Raw genomic sequence first — 24,923 nt, forward strand, 5'->3', positions numbered from 1 at the left:
GTGGCTTACACCTGTAATTCCAGCACTTTGGGAGGCCAAGGCTGATGGATCACCTGAGGTCAGGAGTTCGAGACCAGCCTGGCCAACATGGTGAAACCCTGTTTCTACTAAGAATACAAAAATTAGCCAGGCATGGTGGTAAGCGCCTACAATCCCAGATCCTCGGGAGGCTGAGGCATGAGAATCGCTTGAATCCAGGAGGCAAAGGTTGCAGTGAGACGAAATCACACCACTGCACTCCAGTCTGGGCGAAAGAGCAAGACTCCATCTCAAAAAACAAACAAATAAAAACCCAAAATAGCTCCGTGTGGGGTAGGGTGGACAAGGTGTCCACGTGCTGATGGTGGTGCAGCTGGAGTGTCTTCTGTACTAATCTCTCTACTTTTATATATGCCTCAGATTTTCCATGACTAAAAGCTTTTAAAATTGCATTAATAAGATAGTAACTAAGATGAAAGATTAATAAGATAATGATTAACGTTAATATTAAGTTAAAGTCTCCATAAACAAAGTGAGAAAACAAGATAGACTAGGAGAAGGTATTATTTTAGGAACAGAGGACTTCGTGTCTAGATGAAATATATAAAGAATTCTTATAAGTCACCAAGAAAAAGACAACGCAATAGAAAAATTCATACGAATGGGCAATTTACAAAAAAGTACACCTGAATGGCCCATAGACACATGAAAAGGTATTCAACCTCACTGTACTTACGGAAATTACAATAAAAACAAGAATGAAGTACTGTTTTCCATCTTGCAGATTGCGAAAGTCTGTTAACACACAGAGATGATGGTACACTTGTAGGGAAATGGGAGGGCATGTGAAATGATTCAAATCCTGGAAGCTGTCTGGCAAAGTCTAGCAAAGTTAAAGAAGCAGATGCCCCGCACACCAGATATCCCACCACTACTAGATGTTTCCCTAGAGAAATTCATGTCACATGTGGTGGGACACAGTGGCTCATGCCTGTAATCCCAGCACTTTGGGAGGCCAAGGCAGGGGGATCACTTGAGCCCAAGAGTTCGAGAGCATCCTGGGCAACATGGTAAAATCCCATCTCTACAAAAAAAAAAAAAAAAAAAAAGGAAAAATTAGCCAGGCATGGTGGTGTGCACCTGTGGTCCCAGCTACTCAGGAGGCTGAGGTGGGAGGATTGCTTGAGCCCAGGAGGTCAAGATTGCACCACTGCACTCCAGCCTTGGCGTTAAGAGTGAGACCCTACCTCAAAAAAAAAAAAAAAGAGAGAGAGAGGAAAAAAAAAAATTCGCACGTGCCCACACAGGCACATGCAGTGATTACGGAAAAATGTTCTTGGCACCACTAATATGATGACAACACCTGCAACCAATCTAATTGACCACCAACAGGAGAATGAATAAACTGCAATTTATTGATTGACGTGGGTTGAACTGTGTTCCCCCAAAATACATGTTTAAGTCCTATCCCCCACTCCCTTTGCATGTGACCTTAACTAGACACAGGGTCCTTGCAGATGTCCTGTAGTTAAGATGAGGTCATACTGGAGTAGAGTAGACCATAAATCCAATGACTGGTGTCCATCTAAGAAGGTGATAATGTGGACAAAGACACAATGGACACACAGAAGAGAAAGCCGTATGAAGATGGAGGTGGAGACAGGAAGGATGCACCTGCAAGCCAAGGATTGCTGGCCCCCACCAGATGTTGGAATAGGCAAGGAAAGGTTCTCCTCTACAGGTTTCAGAAAGAGGAGAGCCCTGCTGACACTTTCAATTTGGACTCCTGGCCTCTAGAACTATGAGGCACTTTGTTGCCTTAAGTCACCCAGTATCTGGTAATGTTATGGCAGCCCTAGAAAACAAATACATTCATAAAAAGAATATTACGCAACAGTTTGATGAACAGGCTGCACCTGTAATTTATCAATACAATAAATCTCCAGGCCCACACGGTGGCTCATGTCTGTGATCCCAGCACTTTGGGAGGTCGAGGCATGGTCATAGCTTGAGGCCAGGAGTATGAGACCAGCCTGAGCAACACAGGGGGACCCCATCTCTAAAAAAAATTTTTTTAATTAGCCGGGCGTGGTGGCGTGCACCCATAGTCCCAGCTACTCAGAAGATTGAGAGGAGGATCACTTGAACCCAGGAATTCAAGGCTGCGGTAAGCTATGATCATGCCACTACCCTGCAGTCGGGGCAACACAGAGAGACCCTGTCTCTAAAAATGAAAATACAAAACTTAAAAAATCTCAAAAACATAATATGTAAAAAGACATAGCATTTTGATACTAAACAACAGCCAAAAAACATACATTTTGATGCTAAATAAAAAACAACCAAAAAATATACATTTTACTAATGAACATACCGTAGAAAAAGTGTCACACACGGGAATGAATTATCACCGTTAGGACAATGGTTACTGGGATGAGAGGGGAGAAAAAACGGAGATTGTGGGCTTTATTATATTTTATTTCCTTAAAAAGTTTTGATTTGGGGGCCGGGCGCGGTGGCTCAAGCCTGTAATCCCAGCACTTTGGGAGGCCAAGACAGGCGGATCACAAAGTCAGGAGATCGAGACCATCCTGGCTAACATGGTGAAACCCCGTCTCTACTAAAAAATACAGAAAAAAAAACTAGCCAGACGAGGTGGTGGGCGCCTATAATCCCAGCTACTCGGGAGGCTGAGGCAGGAGAATGGCGTGAACCCGGGAGGCGGAGCTTGCAGTGAGCCAGGATCCGGCCACTACACTCCAGCCTGGGTGACAGAGCGAGACTCCGTCTCAAAACAAAAAAAAAAAAGTTTTGATTTGAAGTATATAGGGCAACATGGTACTATCTTTTAAATATAGGTGATGTGAAAGGGTAGCTGTTACATAATGTCCTTCACATTACTGCATATTCTTAGTGTTTCATAATTAGAAATAAAGTAATTAGATTTTGAGAAGAAAGAAATTAATAACTAGTTATCCAGTCAAGGACAACTGGACTCTAGTTTTATTGGTTTGGTTTTCATAAGCGACATTATAGAACTATAATTAGTAAGACAAATAATTCAACATTGTTATTTGACACCGTTTCAGAAAAACTCTCAAGCCATGTTTCCCTCTGCTCTCACAATACAACGATCATCAATGCGATGACCAAATGTAAGGGGGTGGGGCAGGGGGTGGTGAGGGCTCAGTTCCCAAGACTGCCCCACTCCTCAGACACAAGCAGCAAGTCCAGGCCTGTAGAGTTTTCTTTTTTCTTTTTCTTTTTGCTGGAGTGCAGTGCACGATCTCCACTCACTGCAAACTCCGCCTCCCGAGTTCAAGCGATTCTCCTGCCTCAGCCTTCCAAGTAGCTGCGACTACAGGCGCCTGCCACCACGCCCGGCTAATTTTTATACTTTTAGTGGAGACAAGGTTTCACCATGTTGGCCAGGCTGGTCTGGGCTGACTTCTTATCTGAGCTGTTTGTTCTATGAGGATCCAGGGATCACAGAAAATCCTGGCCATTCCAGGAAGCCTCTAATCTGAATGTTTTTACTTTATTTTCAGTTGACATCCATTTTGCAAAAGGAATGCTTACAGGCAGGTGAGCAGCCCTCCACACTGATCCTGCAGGTTATTCTCCTGCAGGAGAGGCCCGCGTGTGGTGCATGTCGAAGGCTGGACTCCTGCCCAGACCCTCCACAAGGGCACAGCAGCCAGGCCATGCCTTGTGCCAAAGGCCAAGTTTACAATGGGCAGGGTGAACAGTTTCTACCCTGGCAAGTCTCAGGGAACATAGCCTTGACCCACAACTAACTGTACTATATTTTCTGTATATATCTTTCAGGATTTTAGCTTCCTCCTGCAGATGCACTGTAAACCAAAAATAAAATCCCAAGCCTCCCAACTAACTGAATGGACCTCTCCTCTTGGCCAAGGGGATTCTAAAGAAACCCATAAAACTAATTCAGGCCATGACAGGAAGGAGGGGCTGGGCTCAGTGGCTCATGCCTATAATTCCAGCGCACAGAAAGGCCAATCCCTACAAAACCCCATCTCTTTTTTTTATTTTTTTTTTTATTTTTTGAGACAGAGTCTCGCTCTGTGGCCCAGGCTGGAGTGTAGTGGCCGGATCTCAGCTCACTGCAAGCTCCGCCTCCCAGGTTCACGCCATTCTCCTGCCTCAGCCTCCCGAGTAGCTGGGACTACAGGCGCCCGCCACCTCGCCCGGCTAGTTTTTTGTATTTTTTAGTAGAGACGGGGTTTCACCGTGTTAGCCAGGATGGTCTCGATCTCCTGACCTCGTGATCCACCCGTCTCGGCCTCCCAAAGTGCTGGGATTACAGGCTTGAGCCACAGCGCCCGGCTACGAAACCCCATCTCTACAAAAAAAAAAAAAAAAAAAATCAGAAAATTAGCCAGGCTTGGTGGCACACACCTGTGGTCCCAGCCTTTTAGGAGGTTGAGCTAGGAGGATCACTTGGGCCCAGGAGGTCAAGACTGCAGTGAGTCAATGATCGTGCCACTGCATTCCAGCCTGGGGACACAATGAAACCCTGTTTCAAAAATATTAACTAATTAATTATTTTAAAAATTTATAGCCCCTCCTATAGCTTATTGAATCTGTGTATTTGGCCACACTGTTCAGCACAGATCCCTGTACTATTCGTCCCACACTGGAAGGGTCTGTTTCCAGCTTCTGGCCAGAGACTACCCTTCCCAGCCTGTCAGAATGGCCGCCTTGCAGGCTGCAACACTTTATGATAAATAAAGCTCTCTTTTTCCAAATTTACGAAACTCACTATTCTTTAGTTGACAAAAGAAACGTTGAGATGAACTGCAAACAAAGACAAGTGCAGTGGCTCACACCTGTAATCCCAGTACTTTGGGAGGCTGAGGCAAGAGGATTGCTTGAGACTGCGAGTTAGAGACCAGCCTAAGCAACATGTCTCTCTCTCTTTTTTTTTTTTTTTTTTTTAACTTTTCTCCACAGGAGGGGAAAGAGTCCATTAATTCTGCATGGAGACATTGACAGAATTTATAAATCTATCAGATCTGCCACTTATCCCTAAAAATGGCTCAAGTACAATGAATGAAGCTGGAATCAGACAGCTTCGTGCAGAGGGTGTGCTATAGACATGTGTACTTTTCCACTGTGGCACAAAATTTATTTTACATATGATGAGGTGCTTTATTGTGAGTAAGAAGGTTTCCTTTTCCTCCTGTGCTGGGGCAGGATTGTGTGTCTGAGATGCATGACAGAGTCCTCGTTACACATGTGTCAATAAAGGCTTTTCTGCATCATGGCAGATGTGTTTGGGGCCATCCTCTGGTCATCCCCAGGTCACAGGTCAGTTCTGTGGTCTCCACTGGTGAGGTCTCTGGAAATCAGGACGCTCTTCCTAGCTCTGGGGAGTGCCCTGCAGGACACTCTGGGGGCCATGCTCTTCGGCAATATCCACCCTGGCCACCAGCACGAATGCACGATTCCCCATAGACATTGCAGCAAGGTGCTGCATATGTGTGAATGACTTCTGTGTGATGGTACACACAGGAGAGGAGCATATGGAATTGGAATTTGCAGATCAAATACTCAACAGTGATCCCCATGGGTTTTCATGAGTAATTTTCCAGAAGGACTTACTCGTGTGAGGCCAAGCTGTGGAAGGGCCACAGGAGTCACTCTGCAGGGGTGAAGGAGACTCACTTTGCCTCACACAAGCACGTGCCTCTGGAAAATTACACATTAAAACCCAAGGGGATCACTGGTGTTTTTTTTGTTTTGTTTTGTTTTGTTTGAGACGGAGTCTCGCTCTGTTGCCCAGGCTGGAGTGCAATGGTGCAATCTCTGCTCACTGCAACCTCTGCCCCACTGATTCAAGCAATTTTCTTGCCACAGCCTCCTGAGTAGCTGGGATTAGAGGCACATGCCACCACGCCTGGCTAATTTTTGTATTTTAGTAGAGACGGGGTTTCACCATGTTGGCCAGGCTGGTCTCAGACTCCTGACCTCAGGATTCATCTGCCTCGGCCTCCCATAGCGCTAGGACTACAGGCGTGAGCCACCGCACCAGGCCTTACAGTTGAGTATTTGATCTGCAGATTCCAAGGGTATGCTCTCCTGCGCGTACCTTCATGAGGCATTATTCCTTTACTCCATATACATTTTCACTTCTTGACTTCTTTTTTGAACCAGTTACAACATCTGCCTATTTCTCTCTTTAATGAATAAAATAAAATATTTACCACTTTTATATCTGTATAAAAGTCATGATTTCACCTTTGGCTGAAAATTATCTTTTAACAATGTAATCAAACATTCCCTAACACTGGCAGTCAGAGAGATAAGAGACAGATGGTAAAGTATGGTGGGGGTGTAGTTTTCCTGATTTCATGTCCTAAAGATTCAAATAACTCACAAGTCAGACTTCCAGGCACAACACAGTTCTCCAACAGAAATAGAGAAAACAGATTTTGACAAGCAAAGGGGACTGGTGCAGTTGGGATTATAACAAGCAGGGAAGTCTAGGCATATATCTCCAGCCTCCTGGGAGAGCCGGAGCCTGGAGGGGGCGGAGAGGAGGAGGAGGGAGGCCTGGGGAAAGAGAGGTCTGCGAAGTAGGAAAAGGGAAGGCCAGGAGGGAGCCAGGTGCAGTGGGGTGGAGAGGAGAGAAGGGAGGAATACATTTCTGGAAGCTTTAGAAATTGAGAAATAGAAACCACGTGGAAGTGAATCCAGGGCTCAGGGTTACAGAGGACCCCAAGACAACACAGGAAGGTGGGGTCTAATGTGAAAGGCAGGAGGTTTCTCCTTTACTGGTTAAACACTGTAGGAACATGGCAAGTGATTTTCAATCTTGCAGCAGTGAAGGCAGGGCCAGTGCTTCTCCTTAGATGATTATGTAAACATCAAACTTCTCCAGATATTTATTTTTCAGCAGTCATCCTTGTATTTTCCAAGTGTCTACGGTTGAGAGAGCATGAATTAGGAAGCTACCTGGAGGAGCACACATTGGCCTTCTTAGACATGCCAATGACGCCCCTGCAGTCTGCTTTTTCTCTGGTGTTCCAGGCCTGGATAGGATTCCCCGGATACCGACGAGGCTCATTACTAACCACTTTATTTTAAATGGGCTTTGAAAACAACAGGTGGCATCTTCCATCAGCAAGTGGACATAAATCTCAGGGCCCAGTGTTTCCAAAGCCTGCCCGACCCACATGGCTGTGGGGTGTAAACTGTCCAGTCGTTCTTGGCAACACCTACCCAGCATTTAGGATGTCCCACTCTTAGATCCATAGACCCAGCACCTCTCTTCTTAATACTCACCCTAAGGAAAAGCTGTCGAATGTGGTTACTGATTTCGACTCAAATATGCTCAGTTTTTTTTTTTTTTTTTTCACAGTTTTATATTAGTAAAAACGCTAGAACCAGAATGTCTCACTGCGGGAAGACAGTTATGAGGAGTATTGAACGGCATGGAGGAAAGGCTCCTCCGTGCTAAACGGCCAAAACGAACGCAAGTTTGCATACGGTGTGATTTCCACTGTGTCCTTAAAATGTATGGCGAAACACCTACGGGAAAATACCAAAATGTAAACAGCGGCTGCTTCGGACGCGTGGGATCGTGGGGGCTGCTCTCCTGCCAGGACAACGTATCACTTTTATGAAAGTCAGCTTCTGCAAACGGATTATGGGAAGTTCCTTACCCGTGCACGCGGCAAAGACCTTCTTTGCCATAGTTAGAACACACGCGCGAGTTCAAAGGAGCGGGGCCCGGGCTTATGTGCCCCGGGGACGCGCACGTACCTTGTCCCGCGGCCTGAGACTGCGCTGCACCGCGCGGAGGCCGAACTCAGAGGAGCGGGCGCGGCGCCGGGCGGGGACGCGAGAGGGCCGTGGACGCGGCGACCGAGGACGCGGGGATCCCTGCGGGACCAGTGGCTCCACCCGGAGTCGTAGCCTCCTGGGAGAGCCGGAGCCCGGAGGGGGCGGAGAGGAGGAGGAGGGAGGCCCGGGGGAAGAGAGGTCTGCGAAGTCAGAGAAGGGAAGGAAGGCCAGGAGGGAGGGAGGCGCAGCGGGGAGGAGAGGAGAGAAGGGAGGGAGGAAGCGGGAGGGAGAGACGGCCGAGGCTCCAAGGTAAAGAAATGTGCCGGGAGAGGGCGTGGGGGCGGGGGAACCGCAGAGCGGAAGGGAGAAGAGAATCTGGAAGCCTTGAGGGAGGAGGCAGGGAGGCCAGAAGAAGGAAGACAGCCAGCCTTCTGTGAGATTTCCGTGCGTGCCTGGCTTCCAAGACAAGTAACTTCTGTTGTAAATAAAAATTAAGCTATTTTTTGTTTATTTTATTATTTTATTTTAGCGATAGGGTCTTATTCTGTCACCCAGGCTGGAGTGCAGTGACACAATCATAGATGACTGGAGCTTCGAACTCCTGGCTTCAAGTGATCCTCCCCTCTCAGCCTCCTAAAGTGCTGGGATTACAGGTGTGAGCCACCATGCCCAGCCACGTTTCTTTTTTTTTTTTTTTTTTTTTTTTTTGAGGTGGAGTCTAACTCTGTTGCTGAGGCTGTAGTCACTCAGGCTGGAGTGCAGTGGCACGATCTCAACCTCAACCTCACTGCAACCTCCACCTCCTGGATTCAAGTGATTCTCCTGCCTCAGCCTCCCCAGTAGCTGGGATTATAGGCATGTGCCACCACGCCCAGCTAATTTTGTGTTTTCAGTAGAGATGGAGTTTTACTGTGTTGGCCAGGCTGGTCTCGAACTCCTGACCTCAAGTGTTCCACCAGCCTTGGCCTCCCAGAGTGCTGAGATTACAGGCGTGAGCCACTGTGCCCGGCCCCAGCCCCAAATGAAGCCTTTAAAAAAAAAAAAAAATGAATACACATTTCATACTTGCCTCCTCCTTCCTATTTTCTCTGGTCATCTGACCAAGGTTATGATAACAGCTTAAACTTGGCTGCAGAAGCACACCCCTGTGGCTCACCCAAACTGGAAACATACAGGAAAAGGGAATTCTAGGAATATAGCTCAGAATTGAGGCACGATTCTGGACAAACAGGCACATTACCAAACCATTGCACCATGGTGGCCGCACTTCCTGCCCTCCCCACTGCAAAGCTGTTGTTATGGACAGAATGTTTGTGTCCCCTCCCACATTTGTATGTTGAAATCCTAACCCCCAGTATGGTGGTAATTGAAGGCGGGGCCTTTGGGAGACGCTTAGGTCATGAGGGTGGAGCCCCCAAGAATGAGATTTGTGCCATTACAAAAAGAGGCAAGGGAGCTTGCTTCCTCATCTGTATGTGAGGAAGAGGACACTCACCAAGAACCCAATCCTTTTGGCCCATCCCAGACTTCCAACTTCCAGAACTGTAAGAAATAAATGTTGTTTCAGCTACCCAAGTCTATCTATGGTGTTTTTGTTGTTGTTGCTGTTTTTGAGACAGGGTCTCGCTCTGTCACCCAGGCTGGAGTGCAGTGGTGCCATTTCGGTTCACTGCAACCTCTGCCTCTTGGGTTCAAACAATTCCCCTGCCTCAGCCTCCTGAGTAGCTGGGATTACAGGTGTGTACCACCATGCCCAGCTACTTTTTGTATTTTTAGTAGAGACAGGGTTTCACCGTGTTGGTCAGGCTGGTCTCAAATTCCTGACCTCAGGTGATCCACTGGCCTTGGCCTCCCAAAGTGCTGAAATTACAGATGTGAGCCACCTTGCCCAGCCTGGTGTTTTTGTTATAGCGGCCGAAACGGACTAAAACAGTGTTTTCCTGCTAGAGATACATTAATTTTCTTTCAGCCAGGATCTTTCAAAACCCGGTCTGAAGCATCTGCAGTTGAATTATTTTACAGGCTTGGAATTTCTCTAAAATAATGGGTAGGGATTTTTTAAACACCAGAATAATTTAAAAAGTTATCAAAGTGTTATTACCTAGAACAAATTCGGGATCAACCCCAAAGAAAAAAATTTATTTACTTTTTTTGAGACAGGGTCTCACTCTGTCACCCAGACTGGAGGGCAGTGGGACGATCACGGCTCACTACAGCCTCTACTTCCCTGGGTTCAGGTGATCCTCCCACCTCAGCCTCCTAAGTAGGTGGGACTACAGGCATGTCACCCAGCTAAGTTGTTTTTTTTGTGTGTGTGGAGACAGGCTTTCACCATGTTGCCCAGGCTGAAGAAAAATTCTTGTTTCCATCCTACAATGTGCAAATTGCTTGTGACATCCAAAAGGAAAATATTTCAACTTCACCAATTTTAGTGCCAAACTCCACGGAAAAATAATCACACAAGTGATTATTTAACCTGGGCTCTTAAAAAAATTAAGTTTCCTTCTTATAGAAACTCTTAGCGGAAACGAACACTAAGATTTCATGGAGTTCCCTATAAATTAAAGAGGTATGACTCAGCGTTTGCTGCTCGTTACCTCTCCAAAGTTATTTTTATTTTTCATTCTTAAATAGGTAACTAAATTCCAGGGACAGAATGAGTCCAAGCTGAGTTAACAAACAGGGCAAGGTCAAAGTTAAACAAAATTGCTGACTCTGCTCAAACGCCTGTGATTTCACTGACTTTGAAGGCAAGGTCAGGAAAAGTATTCCTTGGAATTGCTCCTCTAAAGACACTTGGAACAAAATCAGAAAAAGTGCTGCTGTGTTTCAGAACATTTCAAAATAATACCTGAGGGCAAACATATTCTATGTCATCTGTTACCATTTCCTGGTTGTGTTGCTGACTCAGCCTTCAGCTCTCCTCAGTGGAGCTGCAGGGAGTCCGCTGGGAAAGCGCTGAATCCTGTGCACAGGGCAGGCACTGCTGGTGAAGACAGGTGAGAGGCTGGGTAGCTGATTTCTAGAAGGTTCTTGAGCACCAGTCGGCCATCTTGTCATGCCCAGATAGAAGGCTTCAATTTGCTTTTTTTTTTTTACTTTTTATTAATGAAAATGGATAAACATATAGAAAGGTAGAAAGAAGTATACAATTAACTCCCATATACCCCAGGCCTAAATATAATTATCTTTAGTATTTTAGTAAACTTGCTTCATCAATTTTTTTTCAAAAGCATGGAAATTATAGACAACCTGACCTTTCACCCCTTAATAATTTTGTAGTAGTCAGCCTCCAAGATGACTCATAACGTGCCCTGCCTCTGAGAAATCACAACCCTATGGAGTATCCCACACCTACCATGGTTGGTCTGTATGACCGATAGAATACAGACATGGTGATGGTGTATTAGTTTGTTTTCATGCTGCCGATAAAGATATACCAGAGACTGGGCAATTTACAAAAGAAAGAGGTTTAATGGGCTTACAGTTCCACGCAGCTGGGGAGGCCTCACAATCACGGTGGAAGGCGAAGAGGAGCAAGTGACATCTCACGTGGATGGTGGCAGAAAAAGAGAGCTTGCGCAGGGAAACTCCTTCCTATAATACGATCAGATCTTGTGAGAGTTATTCACTATCACGCCTGTAATCCCAGCACTTTGGGAGGCCAACGCGGCCACATCACCTGAGGTCAGGAGTTTGAGAACAACCTGGCCAACATGGTGAAACCCCGTGTCTACTAAAAATAAAAAAAAGTAGCCAGGCATGTTGGTGAGCACCTGTAATCCCAGCTACTCAGGAGGCTGAGGCAGAAGAATCGCTTGAACCTGGGAAAGGGAAGTTGCAGTGAGCTGAGATTGCACCACTGCACTCCAGCCTGAGTAACCAGAGCGAAACTCCATCTAAAAAAATAAAAATAAAAATGAAAGACCTGCCCCCATGATTCATTACCTCCCACTGGGTCCCTCCCACCACACATGGGAGTTCAAGATGAGATTTGAGTGTGGACACAGCCAAACCATATCAGATGGTATGTCTCTTCCAACATTAAATTAGAGAAGACTCTGGGACTTCCACCTCTCTCTTCTCTCTCTCTCTCTCTCTTTCTGTGTGTGTGTCTGTGTGTCTGTGTCTCTGTGTGTGTGTCTAGCTTTCTCTCTCAGATCACATGCTCTAGGGGAAGTCAGCTCCCAGCCATGTCTTGAGTAGCCTCTGGAGCAAAGAAATCTGTGACCCACAGCCATGTTCCTGGGCCATCCTGGACAAGAATCCTCCAGCCTCAGCCAAGTGTCAGATGTTATAACCCCATGGTAACCTCCTGAGAGACCCTGAGCCAGAACTTCCACCTAAGCCACTCCCAGACTCCTGAACCTCAAACTGTGCAAGATAATAATGTTTATTGTTGTGAGCTGCTAAATTTTGAGCTAAATTGTTACACAGCAATTGTTAGTTCGCACAGATGTTGATACCTGGAAGTGGGGTGCTGCTATGATAGCACCTCATGTGTGATAGTGACTTTGGAACTGTGGCTTTGGATTATTGAGAGTGTTAGTGAAAGCCTTGATTTGCCTGAAAAAAGCTGCTGGTAAAAGATTCAGGTCTTCACCGGGTGCAGTGGCTCACGTCTGTAATCCCAGCTCTTTGGGAGGCCAAGGCAGATGGATCACAAGGTCCGGAGATCGAGATCATCCTGGCTAACACAGTGAAACCCCGTCTGTACTAAAAAATACAAAAAATTAGCTGGAAAATACAAAAAATACAACGGTCACCTGTAGTCCCAGCTACTTGGGAGGCTGAGGCAGGAGAATGGCGTGAACCCGGGAGGTGGAGCTTGCAGTGAGCCGAGATAGTGCCACTGCACTCCAGCCTGGGCGACAGAGCAAGACACCGTCTCAAAAAAAAAAAGATTCAGGTCTTTTGTTTTTGTTTTTGTTTTGTTTTGCTTTTTAGAGACAGGGCCTCACGCTGTTGCTCAGGCTGCAGTGTCATGGTCATAGCTCTTTGCAGCTTCAAACTCCTGAGCTCAGTCCCCCAAAGTGCTGGATTACAGGCACATGCCACCACATTGGGCCTAAGACTTGGTTCTTCAAAGGTTGCAAAGTGAGCACTTGTAGGAAAGTGAGGTCAATGAACTAGAAGCTGGAGGAAGGGGGTCCTTGTTATGCAGTGGCAGAAAGTTTGGCAACGCTGTTGACTGTAGTTATGTAGACAGAAGCAAATTAGCTGAGTAATCTGGCCAAGGAGATCTTCAATTGGTGTTGAAAGTACTACCTACTGTTTTCTAGTTCCTTCTAGTAAGATGCTAGAGTTGAGGTCAACAAAAGGAAAGACAGTTAAATATAAGTGAGTTAGAACTGGATAGTTCTGGAAATTCTTAGTCTGCCTAGACGGCAAATGTATTAGGCCATTCTTGCACTGCTATAGAGAAATACCTGGGCCAGGTGTGGTAGCTCACACCTGTAATTTCAACACTTTGAGAGGATCACAAACAAAGCAGGAGGATCACTTGAGCCCGGGAGTTTAAGGCCAGCCTGGGCAAGGTAGTGAGACTCCATCTCTACAAAAAAGTGAAAAAATTAACTGGATATGGTGGTGCATGCCTGTAGTCCCAGCTACTTGGGAGACTAAGGCGGTAGGATTGCTTGAACAAAGCAGTTCAAGGCTGCAGTAAGCCAAGATCACACCACTGTACTGCAGCAACAGTCAGGCTCTGTTGCTCAAGATGGAGTGCAGTGGCATAATCTTGGCTCACTGCAGCCTCAACCTCCCAGCCTCAAGTAATCCTCCCACTTTAACCTCCTGAGTAGCTGGAAATACAGGCATGAGCCACCACACCCAGCTATTTTTTAAATTTCCTTGTAGAGAGAGGGTTTCACCATTTTGCCGAGGCTGGTCTCAAACTCCTGGGCTCAAGCTATCTGTCCGCCTTGGCCTCTCAAAGTGTTGGGACCACAGCACCTGGCTGCCAGACACTTTTACACAAGTAGATCTTGTGGGAACTTAGAGCAAGATCTCACTTATCACCAAGAGGAAGACTCAAGCCATCCATGAGCTTCAGTGTTTGAATCACCCCCATGATCCAAACGCTTCCCTCCCACCAGGCCCCACATCAAACATTGAGGATTATATTTCAACATGAGATTTGGGTGAAGACAAATATCCAAACTATGTTAGCAAATTATGCAACAATTAAGAAGTAACTTCTACGCAAAGATCAAATGCAGGGTCCTGCCAGAAAAACTGTGGTCCAAGATGAATCCTTAGGTGTGACTGTAAGATTCCAAAGAGATATAAGGTGGCATCTCAGAGTACCACTGAGTCAGACAAAGGGCCTGCTCTATAGAGTAAAGGTGCCCCCCACAGGCTCTCTCAGTCAAAGGAGAGTGCTTCTAGGAAGCTTAAGGGCTTTGGCCCTCAACTGTCTGCAGAAGCCAAAGGTAGAGAACAGATTTGTGGGTGTTGCATTTGTCTATGGAGTGAACCCAAATAAAATTCACAGAAAATCCATATTTTAAGAGAAATGTATATACAGAAACTTCACCAGCTTGGACTGAAAGGAACAGAGATAATACAACCTAAAAAGAAGGCCTTATTTGTTATTTATTTTTCGGGGAGGGGACAGGGTCTTGCTCTGTCAGTCAGGCTGGAGTGCAGTGGCAGGATCTTGGCTCACTGCAGCCTGGACTTCCTGGGCTAAAACAATCCTCCAGTAGCTGGGACTACTGGCACATGTCATCATGCCTAATTAGCCATGTCATCATGGTTAATTTTGTTTTTATTTTTTGTAGCAATGAGAGTTTCACTATGTTGCCCAGGCTGGTCTCGAACTCGGGGGCTCAAGCAATCCTTCCACCCCAGCCTCCCAAAGTGCTGGGATTACAGGAATGAGCTACCATGACTGGCCAAAAAGAAGACCCTCAAAATTCTACTGTCAAGAAGTGAGCTGAGGCTGCTACCCAGCCACACGACACCTTTTTTCTCCCTTTGTGAACGGGGCGTCTGGAGTAGCTATTCTGTGTTCTTTTATATGTTCATTTAGGGAGGGACAGGCAGAGGTAGACAGACAACTTATTGAGAAGAATTATAATGTAGAAACTGTATTGAAGGAAATAAAGTCCCACCTGGACCTGATTTACATGATCTGCAGACAGAACTGATGCTACAGTAGGATGAGCCTTTGGGGAACTTTGGAAGGAGTTGACGGTATTTTGCATATGGGAAGGATATGAACCTTTGGAGTCCAGAAGGTGGACTATGGCTGTCTGCTGGCTGGCCCATGCTGATTCTCACCTTCTAGCAGTCATACCCTTCAGTAGTCCCCAACCCCGCTGTGCCTCAAAGCACCATAGTAGGTCTGCGAGACCAATGACATGCAACAGAAGTAATGTGCTACGGTTTGAATGTTTGTCCCCGCCAAAGCGCACATTGAAATTTAATCCCCAATGTGGCAAGGTGGGGCCTTTCAGAGGCAATTGGGTCATGAAGGCAAAATGGATCAATCCATTCATGGATTCATGGATTCATGGGTTATCTTGGGAGTGGAACTGGTGGCTTTATAAGAAGAGGAAGAGCAGGGGTGAAGCACACCAACATGCCACAAGTATACATATGTAACAAACCTGCACGCTCTGCACATGTACCCTAGAACTTAAAGTATAATAAAAACAAAATAATAAAAAAAAAAAAAAAGAGGAAGAGCGACCTGAGCTAGCACACTCTCAGTCTCCTTGCCACCTGATGCCCTGCACTCCTTGAGACTCTGCAGACTCCTCCAGGAAGAAGCCCCTCACCCGATGCAGCCCCTCGACTCTGGATTGCTTGGCTGTCATAACTGTAAGAAACAAGTTCTTTTCCTTTGCAAATTACTCAGTTTCAAGTGTTCTGTTACAAGCAACAGAAAAATGGATAAAACATAATAGGCTGTCACTTCTGATGTTAACTTATTTTTATAAGTGGTTTCGTCTTGGCCTCTCTTTTCCTCGCTGGCTCCCTCTATCACTTGCTCTGAGAGGTGCCAGCAGCCCTGTGAGGAAGCCCATGTGGTGAAGAACTGACGCTGCTGGCTGGAGCCAGCCATGAACGGAGGCTTCTTTCTAGCAGCCATGTGGCTGGGTCGTCTTGGACACAAATCCTCCAGCCCCAGTAAAGTTTCAGATGACTGCAGCTCTGGCCAACATCTTGATGGTCACTTCCTGAGAGACCCTGTGCCAGAACCATGGACTAAGCCACCCCCAGATTCCTGACCCTCAAAAACTGTATGAAATACTACATGTGTGTGTTTTACATCACTATGTGTATAAAGCATGGGTTTCTTTTCCTTTTTTTTTCTTTTTTGAGATGAAGTCTCGCTCTTTCACCCAGGCTGGCGTGCAACAGCACGATCTCGGCTCACTGCAACCTCTGTCCCCCGGGTTCAGCAACTCTCCCACGTCAGCCTCCCGAGTGGGACTACAGGCACGCACCACCACACACTTTTTTGTATTTTTAGTAGCGACGGGGTTTCACCATGTTGGCCAGGCTGGTTTTGAACTCCTGACCTCAAGTGATCTGCCCGCCTCGGCCTCCCAAAGTGCTGGGATTACAGACCTAAGCCACCACGACTGGCCCAGCATGTGTTTCTGATTTTTTCACAGGTGGGGCCTTGCTGACGCTGGAAAGGCTGCCCTTCCGGTGGGGCTGGCCAGTTCCTACTGGAGAGAGTGCCTGCCTTTCAAATGCAAACCAATCAATCCAGAGTCCCTGCTGCACCACGTCCTTTACTGAGCTCTCAGTGTTGCAGGACTTTCCCTTAGTTCAGCTAAAGATGGAGTCCTTATCACACAGCTATGAAAATTTAGGCTCGCAGACAATTGAAGAGTGAGAAAAATGGGATTTATTGGGCAAAAAGAAAAAAATGGGAGAGAGAGACTCTTAGCAAAGCAAGAGAGCGTGCTTGCTGCCTTGCAGATTAAATTCCAGGTTCCACACAGGAAGAGGAGGGGCCAGGCTCCTCCCTACTGCAAACTGCGAGTACTGTGGCTCCACTCCAGTGCGGAGGTAGGTCCGAGGCTCTGCCAGGTAAGCCCTTCCCACTTGGCTGTCTCAGCAGGGTTCTCGGGCCCACTGTGCACCTGTACTGACTCCAGGGTCAAGTACCAGACAACTAGAGTTGGCCCTTATGCCCCAGAGCCTGCCGAAAGTATTCACACTCACCAATCCTACGCCTGCTTATCCTGCCTTGCCCATTCCTTCCTTCAAAAACCACAGTCAAGCCTCTTGTTAACGTATGCCCTGCTCCTTCTGCCGCTTGACCCACCACGGTGCTTCCCAACGTAGCCACCTGTGGCATGGTGTGCTCCCTCCCCTGGGGTCTGTGAGTATAGTACACTACGTTTTCTTTTTCTTTCTTTCTTTCTTTTTTTTTTTTGAGATGGAGTCTTGCTCTATGGCCCAAGCTGCCAGGCTGGAGTGCAGTGGCCTGATCTAGGCTCACTGCTAGCTCCGCCTCTCAGATTCAAGCGATTCTCTTGCCTCAGCCTCCCCAGTAGCTGGGATTACAGGCGCCCACCACCACGCCCAGCTAATTTTTGTATTTTTAGTAAAGAAGGGGTTTCACCATGTTAGCCAGGCTGGTCTCGAACTCCTGACCTCAAGTGATCCACCTGCCTCGGCCACCCAAAGTGCTGGGATTATAGGCGTGAGCCACCTCGCCCAGCCGCTTTTGATTCTTTCATCTCTAGTCTTTTTTTAATGTAAATAACCCCAGTGGTGATTTTAATTTTAAAATATGTCCACAATGCTTTTTCGTTTTCTTTCTTTCTTTCTCTCTGTCTTTCTCTCTCTCTCACACACACACACAAATCAGCTTACGGCAACCTGTTCCTCCCGGATTCAAACAATTCTCCTGCCTCAGCCTCCTAAGTAGCTGGGATTACAGGCACGCACCACCACACCTCGCTACCTGGCTAATTTTTGTAATTTTAGTAGAGAGGGGTTTCACCATGTTGGCCAGGCTGGTTTGAAACTCCTGGCCTCAAGTGATCCGCTTCAGCCTCCCAAAGTGCTGGGATTACAGGTGTGAGCCACTGCACCAGGCCCCACAAATGCTTTGATTCTCCGCAATTCAAAAGACATAGCTTCCCCTTGAGTGTGGGCTGTACTTAGTGAGTCACTTCTAATAACTAGAATCTGGCAAAAGTAAAAGCCTGTGCCTTCCGGGACTAGGTCATAAAAAGCATGTGGGGCCGGGTGCGGTGGCTCAAGCCTGTAATCCCAGCACTTTGGGAGGCCGAGACGGGTGGATCACGAGGTCAGGAGATCGAGACCATCCTGGCTAATACGGTGAAACCCCGTCTCTACTAAAAAATACAAAAAACTAGCCGGGTGAGGTGGCGGGCGCCTGTAGTCCCAGCTACTCGGGAGGCTGAGGCAGGAGAATGGCGTGAACCTGGGAGGCGGAGCTTGCAGTGAGCTGAGATCCGGCCACTGCACTCCAGCCTGGGCGACAGAGCGAGACTCCGTCTCAAAAAAAAAAAAAAAAAAAGCATGTGGCTTTCCCCATTTCTCTTGGGCCACCTTGTGAGCTGTTGTTTACTGGTGTTTTAAGTGTTGGAGTAACTTATTACTCAGCAATAGATAACTGAGACAGTGTCCATTTAACTCACTCCTTTACTATATTTCCCATGAATCAGAAATTAAATTTAGAGGCTAGATTAGTTTCAGGTTAAACATTTTTGACAAGAGTATTTATAGACTGTCTTAAGAACTTCGTGTCACAATAAATCAGGAGGTACATGCTAGATACTCTACTATTAGTGGTGTTACGTTTGATCACTTGGTTCCCTTACTAAACGTCTGATACCACATGGTAGAGTAGATTATTGCCCAGAAATCCTCCCTGGCCCATCCAGTTCTCGTCAGAGGAGTGTTATTCCCATCCCACTGATACTTGGCTCAGCCATGGGACTTGCTTTGGCCCATGGGATGATAGTATACATGATGCAAGTCGAGGCTTGAAGCATGCTAGCATGCTTGGGCTTGTCTTCCTGTGCTTCTGCCATTACCATGAGAAGGGCTTCTCCCAGACAGCTGCCCTCCCCTGAACCTGAGCCCCAGCCAGAGTCATCCCTTGAAGCAGCACTGTCTAGCCAAGCCCAGTCTACATCAGCTGGCCTCCAGATCTGTGAAAATAAAAAATGTTGTTTTCAGGCACTTCATTTTGGGTTGGTGTTTTTAGGCAGCATTTTGGGAGGCCCTAGCTAATTGATACACACACAGCCAAACAAGAATGCTGCTACATTCACCAGCCTGCTTTTCTCAGAGAATCAGCCTGCTGGTGCATAAGTGTGTGCATGCAGATGCCGTGTTTAGACAGCAAGATCCTGCCCCCGGGACCATGGTGGATCAGACTAGGGTAGGCACCTGATCTAAGTTAGGCGTTTGGTTTGGGGGTGACAGTAAACTAGCTAGTGTATGGGAATGGTAACATGTGAATGCAGGAACCGCGGGGTGACCATATTCTGCTAGGGAAGGAGGTCTAATATGAGAAGAACAGTGAAGCAGATGAAGATTAGGGAGGGTCCTGCCAGTGTTTTAGGTTCTGGCTCCCATCCCTTTCAGAGGCCCAGATCCACCCCTGACCTTCAGTTCTAGCAAACTCCATCCTTAAAATTGTCCTTTTACATTTCAGGTAATGTCACTTGTCAACTGAGAAGTCACAAGGTTCATAAACCTGGAAAGAAGAGCTTTCTTCTCATAAAGGGCTTCAGCCTGCAGGGCAGCCATTTTGACAGGCTGAGAAGCAGAGCCTCCAGCCGGAAGCCGGAAACAGACCCTTCCAGGGGCAGAAGAACAAGACAGGAATTTATGCTGAATGAGGCGGCCAAATACATACTTTTGATGAGCTATGGGAGGAGCATTGAATATTGATGAGAAGAGAAATATGCACGTGTGCAATCGAGCTCCATGCCTCTCCCTGGGACCTGTGTTCAAGAAATGTCAGGGTTAGCATGATCCGAGGGTGGAGTTTTCAGGCCTCTGACATCAAAAGATGAGACAGAGGACGTGAAAATCCTCGCCGTACATCCTTTGGAGACCTGCCAGAATGACTTCGTGGCCAGCAGTCTCTTCTCTAACCACTCTGCAGCCAGTAGTCCTCTTGCCAAGGATGCCGGTCAGTTATTTTGTCCGGACCACATAAGGGCAGGGCAGCTTCAGGTGGCTGGTTGATATCAGGAGTGAAGCCTCTTTCCCAAGGGTTGGTTTCTGTTTAGCTCCCTATGAAGGAAAGCCTCATGGTGGTTATCCATGGGCGTGGGGGTACAATGAGGCATGTCCGATCTTCCATACCGTCATGGCCAGGAACTCAGTTTTCAAGGTTTCTCTGGGGTCCCCTTGGCCAGGAGGGAGTCTGGAGACAGGTCTGCATCAGGGCAACCACCTCATGCCTCAGGCAGAATTCTTGCCAGGCCTTAGTCAGAATACCCACAAAACTTGGTGCATCTGCTGGGAGCAGGGGCTCACGCCTATAATCCCAACACTTTCAGAGGCCTAGGCAGGCAGATCACTAGAGATTGGGAGTTCAAGACCAGCCTGGCCAACATAGTGAAACCCCGTCTCTACAAAAACTACAAAAATTAGCTGGGCATCGTGGCGCACACCTATCATCCCAGCTACTTAGGCGTTTGAGGCATGAGAATGGCTTGAACCTGGGAGGCAGAGATTGTAGTGAGCCGAGATGTTGCCACTGCACTCCAGCCTGGGTGACAGAGCAAGACTCCGTCTCAAAAAAAACAAAAAATTGGTGCATGTGTTATATCCAGATTCCATACATATAGCATTTTAAATATCCACGAAAGTTGTGTGTGGTCTGAAAAATAAGAAAAAGCAAGATTCAAACAAGTTTTAAATTCGTTCATATTGAAAGGAACAAGGATTTACATATTTCTGGATCCCTATTAAGGTCAAAGGTGTTTGAATTAAGCAAAGTTGTATGACTGGAGTGTAGCAATGTAGGCCACGCTAACACTTCTTCAGGTTATGGGGGTGGGTCATTGACAAAGCAACTGTAGAAAGGGCTCTGCATGACGAATGGCAGTGGGAAGAGTCATTCTGGATCCCTGCTGCATTGGGACTCACGTTTGCCTACAGTCCCTGACCTTAGTGACCTCAATTAGCCAGCATGGTAACCTTTTTTTATTTTCTTCCAGACTGAGTCTCGCTCTGTCGCCCAGGCTGGAGTGCAGTGGTGTGATCTTGGCTCACTGCAGCCTCCACCTCCCAGGTTCAAGTGATTTTCCTGCCTCAGCTGCTGGAGTGGCTGGGGTTACAGGTGCACGCCACCACACCAGGCTAATTTTTGTATTTTTAGTAGAGACAGGGTTTCGCCATGTTGGTCAGGCTGGTCTCAAACTCCTGACCTCAGGTGATCCACCCGTCTTGGCCTCCCAAAATGCTGGGATTACCAGTATCATGAAATGCAGGTGAGCCACCGCACCCAGCCATCTCTCTTTTTACTACTCAGCAACCTTGGCACAAGCCACCATGCCTGAAGGATTTTTTTTTTTTTTTTTTTTGAGAAGGAGTCTTACTCTGTTGCCCAGGCTGGAGTGCAGTGGCACAATCTCAGCTCACTGCAAGCTCCGCCTCCCGGGTTCACGCCGTTCTCCTGCCTCAGCCTCCCAAGTAGCTGGGACTACAGGTGCCCATCACCATGCCCGGCTAATTTTTTGTATTTTTAGTAAAGACGGGGTTTCACTGTGTTAGCCAGGATGGTCTCAATCTCCTGACCTCGTGATCCGCCTACTTCAGCCTCCCAAAGTGCTGGGATTACAGGCATGAGCCACTGTGCCCGGCCAGTAATTTTTTTAAGTCATTTTTTGTAGAGATGGGTTGGGTCTAGCTATGTTTCCCAGGCTGGTTTCCAAGTCTTGGCCTCTAGTGATCCTTCCCCTTCAGCCTCCCAAAGTGCTGGGATTACAGGCATGAACCACCATAACCAGCCAGGTAGGTATCTTTTGGTTGGAGAAGATTTACAATTAAGTACTGAAAACTTGCGAGACTCAAAACCATACCATAGTATTAATATGAAATTTGTTTAAATAGGGATATATGCAAATTTGATATTTTGTTCTTAGTATAGTTAAGTGAATTTGGCCTGTTAAAAAGGTCAGACGTAACGCAAAGTTAAAAGGTATAAGTAAATAGTTAATTTAGATTTGTGATTTAAGGATGAAGTCTTAATTAGTTTATTTACCATATTGAAATGCTTAGGAGAGAATTTGTTTTTCTTCCTTTGCAAATTTAATTTATTAGGTTTCCTATAATTATTTAGTATTCAGGAATTTTTGTTGTTGTTAATTCAGACAGCAAAAGTACTCTAAAAGGAAATCAGTTACACTAAATTTATAAATGTGGTTAAAAAGGTTTGAAGATGGTTAATTAACTAAGTTAGGCTGGGCACAGTGGCTCACACCTATAATCCTAGCACTTTGGGAGGCTAAGGCGGGCATATCGCTTGAGTTCAGGAGTTGGAGACAAGTCTGGGCAACATGGTGAAACCCCATCTCTACAGAAAATAAAAAAATTAACCAGACGTGGTGGTGAGTGCCTGTAGTCCCAGCTACTTAGGGGGCTGAGGTGAAAGGATCACTCAAACCCAGGAGGTTGAGGCTGCAGGGTTTTGCAGCCTGGTGAGCCAAGATCACACCACTGACTCCAGCCTGGGTGACACAGTGAGACCCTGTCTTAAAAAAAAAAAAAAAAAAAAAAAATCATTTTTAAAAAAATTAACTAAGTGAGTAAATAGCACCAAGTATTATCCAAAGACGTCTTAAAATGGATTCCTGAGTATCCTAGATGTATAAGAAAAATGAGATCTATAACCTGAACTTTAATAACTAATGAAAGAATACACATTTAGGATTTGTACATTTGATACATTGAAAATTAAAACATAAAGCCAAAATGAACATCTGCATAGTTCCTCTGTACCTACGAACTACCCTGAAGAATACCAAAAACCTCCTTTTAACAAATCCATCCCTTTTCCATTTCTGGCTGCCAGTGAATGTATTGAATCCTTTTTTTTTTTTTTTTTTTTTGAGACGGAGTCTCGCTCTGTCGCCCAGGCTGGAGTGCAGTGGCCGGATCTCAGCTCACTGCAAGCTCCACCTCCCGGGTTTACGCCATTCTCCTGCCTCAGCCTCTGGAGTAGCTGGAACTACAGGCACCCGCCACCTCGCCCGGCTATAGTTTTTTTCTTTTTTGTATTTTTTAGTAGAGACGGGTTTCACCGTGTTAATCAGGATGGTCTCGATCTCCTGACCTCGTCATCAGCCCGTCTCGGCCTCCCAATGTGCTGAGATTACAGGCTTGAGCCACTGCGCCTGGCCTTGAAACCTTTTTAAGGTCCAACTAAAATGCACCAAGTTAAAAATTTTTTTTAATTCCTACCTTTCTGTAATTCAGATCACATGTTAAACTGCCCTGCTGTAAACCACCATTTTACTTGATTTAAAACTATGATGTGAACTTTAAGTGCTCTGCCTTGAGTTGTCATAGTTTGTGAAATGTGTTAAGTCATGGTAGTTAAGCGGCGGAGCTCTGAGCTCTGGAGCAGGCTGCTTGCGTGCAAATCACAGCTCTGCTGCTGTGCTTAACTCTCGACGCCTCTTTGCGCATCTGTGAAAGGGGGTAGAAATTGTGTCTGCTGCACACAAGCTATTTTGAGGATTAAACTATACGATTAACAGATTAAATTCTCTGTTAAGTGCTTAGAACAATGCTTGGTACTTGGTGAACATTCAATCAGTAAATAAGATACTACCATGTTTGTGAACTTCAGTGTTCCTAAACTGTGTCATGACATTGCAAGCTTGTTGTGCAGAGAGATCAGTCTTACTGAGTTGATTATAAAGGCAGGATTTCTCAATCTGCAGCAACGTGACTGGATTCAAAGATCCAATGCTTGTTCAAACAGCAGGCTTGGTGGACTGACTAGAAAAACAGTCCCCTTAGTCATCAATTAATTTTTCTTTTTTTTTTTTTTTTTTTTTTGAGACGGAGTCTTGCGCTGTCGCCCCGGCTGGAGTGCAGTGGCCGGATCTCAGCTCACTGCAAGCTCCGCCTCCCGGCTTTACGTCATTCTCCTGCCTCAGCCTCCCGAGTAGCTGGGACTACAGGCACCCGCCACCTCGCCCGGCTATAGTTTTTTTCTTTTTTGTATTTTTTAGTAGAGACGGGTTTCACTGTGTTAATCAGGATGGTCTCGATCTCCTGACCTCGTGATCCGCCCGTCTTGGCCTCCCAAAGTGCTGGGATTACAGGCTTGAGCCACCGCGCCCGGCCCATCAATTAATTTTTCTATCTACAAAGCAAGATGACAAAGGGCAGCAGTGTAGGGGAAGATACCTCTTATCTCTGTTCCAAATGAGAGCTTTCCTCAAATTTGATGGACAGTCTGATGGTTAATGTTCTGTATCACTTTGGCTAGGCTATGGTGCCCAATAGCTTGGTCAAACATTAGTCTGGTTGTTGCTGTGAAGATAATTTGTAGATGTGATTAACATTTACATCAGTTGACTTTAAATAAAGGAGATTTTTACCCTTGATAACATAGGTGACCCTGATCCAATCAGTTGGCCTTAAGAGCAAAGCCTGAGACTTCACAGAGAATAAGGAATTCTGCTTCAAGACTGTAATATAGAAATCCTGCCTGAGTTTTCAGCCTGCCAACCTGCCCTACAGATTTCACACTTGCCAAGTTCCACAGTTGCATAAGCCAGTTCCTTAAAATAAATGTCTGTCTGTGTTAGTCTGCTAGGGCTGCCATACAAAGCACCACAAACTGGGTGGCTTAAACAACAGAATTTTATTCTTTCACAGTTCTGGAGGCTAGAAGTCCAAGATCAAGGTGCTGGCAGGGTTGGTGTCTGTTGAGGCCTTTCTTCTTGGCTTGCAGATATCTGCTTTTCACTGCGTCCTCACATGGCCTGTCTTCTGTGTACCTGCAGAGCAAGAGATCTCTTGGTGCCTCTTCCTCTTCTTACAAGGACCGCAGTCCTATTGGTTTAAGGCCCCACCCTTATGATTTCATTTACTCTTAATCACGCCCCTCAGGGCCCTATCTCCAAATCCAAACACACTGGAGTTAGGGCTTC

The 24,923-nt window shown here is 46.3% G+C and overlaps 1 protein-coding gene across 1 annotated transcript in view; it reads right to left on the reverse strand.

Moving 5' to 3' along the window:
- Positions 1–8,148, reverse strand: part of CMBL (carboxymethylenebutenolidase homolog) — a 34,262-nt gene extending 26,114 nt beyond the window's left edge. Inside the window, exon 1 of the mRNA XM_023218290.1 lies at positions 7,768–8,148. The gene's annotated coding sequence lies outside the window, so the exon portion shown is untranslated. The remainder of the gene's footprint in view (positions 1–7,767) is intronic.
- Positions 8,149–24,923: the final 16,775 nt, after the last annotated feature.

This window comes from Piliocolobus tephrosceles, chromosome 4 (genome assembly GCF_002776525.5).
Source record: "Piliocolobus tephrosceles isolate RC106 chromosome 4, ASM277652v3, whole genome shotgun sequence".
Lineage (NCBI taxonomy): Eukaryota > Metazoa > Chordata > Mammalia > Primates > Cercopithecidae > Piliocolobus > Piliocolobus tephrosceles.